At 39.8% G+C, this 1,292-nt stretch overlaps 1 non-coding gene across 1 annotated transcript; it reads right to left on the reverse strand.

Moving 5' to 3' along the window:
* Window positions 1-342: 342 nt before the first annotated feature.
* LOC111786837 lies at window positions 343-445 on the reverse strand. The gene has a single exon (XR_002813831.1). It is a non-coding gene; the product is annotated as a small nucleolar RNA snoR1 (small nucleolar RNA).
* Window positions 446-1,292: the final 847 nt, after the last annotated feature.

Raw genomic sequence — 1,292 nt, forward strand, 5'->3', positions numbered from 1 at the left:
AGGTTTGAAACTCGAAAATGTCCAGGAGTATTTTTTAAAACAAAATTTGTGAATATGAAAAGTACATCATAATGACAAATCGATGTAGAATGAAAAGTCCTTCAAAAGATCGATTTAGCATCAACCATAATCCTTTTTATCGCAAGAAGTTAAAATGTTTGGTGGCGAACGAGAAAGCCACCGAAGAATGGCAGCTACGAGTCGACGACAGAATAGATGAAAAATTACTTTTAAATTCAAGATACGACATCAGTCAGAGAAGCAAAAAAAATCGAACACATCTAAAGACGATTTAAAAGTGAAAAGAAAAACAACAGCGAAGCTTCTGTAAACAGAAAAAATGGCTCAGAGAGTTGCTGAATCTGCTCAATGAAGAGCGATCTTTTTCAGAACGCACTTCTCATACAAGAGGTGTCAGAAATAAAGAGCAATAATCATCCTCGCCGTGATAACAGAAAGACATGAAAATCGAATGAAAAGATTAAGAAAACAACGGTCACCGGAGAACTGCGGCTCTGCGAATTAGGGTTTCGGAATTCCCATTTGATACAATGAGGAAGAGAGGACTCCTCCCGGCATTTTATATCTTAACATTTGGGCCTTTTGACTCCGGGCCCGATGTGGACCTCTATGGTCTAAAAGCCCATTATATTGGGCTGATGATGGCCCAAACTATCCTTACCAATGGTGGGAATACGGTGCGTGTGCGCTTTTAATTACAATAATAGTTAATGTGAAAATTTTAATAGGTCTTTAATTCTTAAATTGGATTTAAATTTTGTTTCCAGTAAGATCTTCTTGGTTCAAAAAATTTATAGACTACAACCAATAATTTCCTAATTGCAAAATGAACTATATTACAGGAATATATTTTATACCTCCACAATCCTAAACATCTTCTGAAAAAATTGTTTCAACCCAATACAGCCTCGTCATTTTGTCATTCTCATTTGAAGCTTCCACCCTAACGGCCCAAATCCACAGCTAGCAGATATTGTCTCTTTGGGCTTTCCCTTTCGGGCTTTCCCTTAAGGCTTTAAAATGCATATGCTAGGGAAGACTTTCACACCCGGTAAATGGTGGTTTGTTTTCCTCCCCAACCAATGTGGGACATCACAATCCACCCCTTCGAGGCCCAGCGTCCTCGCTGACACTCTTTCCTTCCTCCAATCAATGTGGGACCGCTCCCCAAATTCACCCCTTTTGGGGCCTAGCTTTCCCTTAAGGCTTTAAAACGCACATGCTAGGGAAGGCTTTCACACCCGGTAAATGGTGGTTTGTTCTCCTCCCCA

This window comes from Cucurbita pepo, unplaced genomic scaffold, assembly GCF_002806865.2.
Source record: "Cucurbita pepo subsp. pepo cultivar mu-cu-16 unplaced genomic scaffold, ASM280686v2 Cp4.1_scaffold002988, whole genome shotgun sequence".
Taxonomy (NCBI): domain Eukaryota; kingdom Viridiplantae; phylum Streptophyta; class Magnoliopsida; order Cucurbitales; family Cucurbitaceae; genus Cucurbita; species Cucurbita pepo.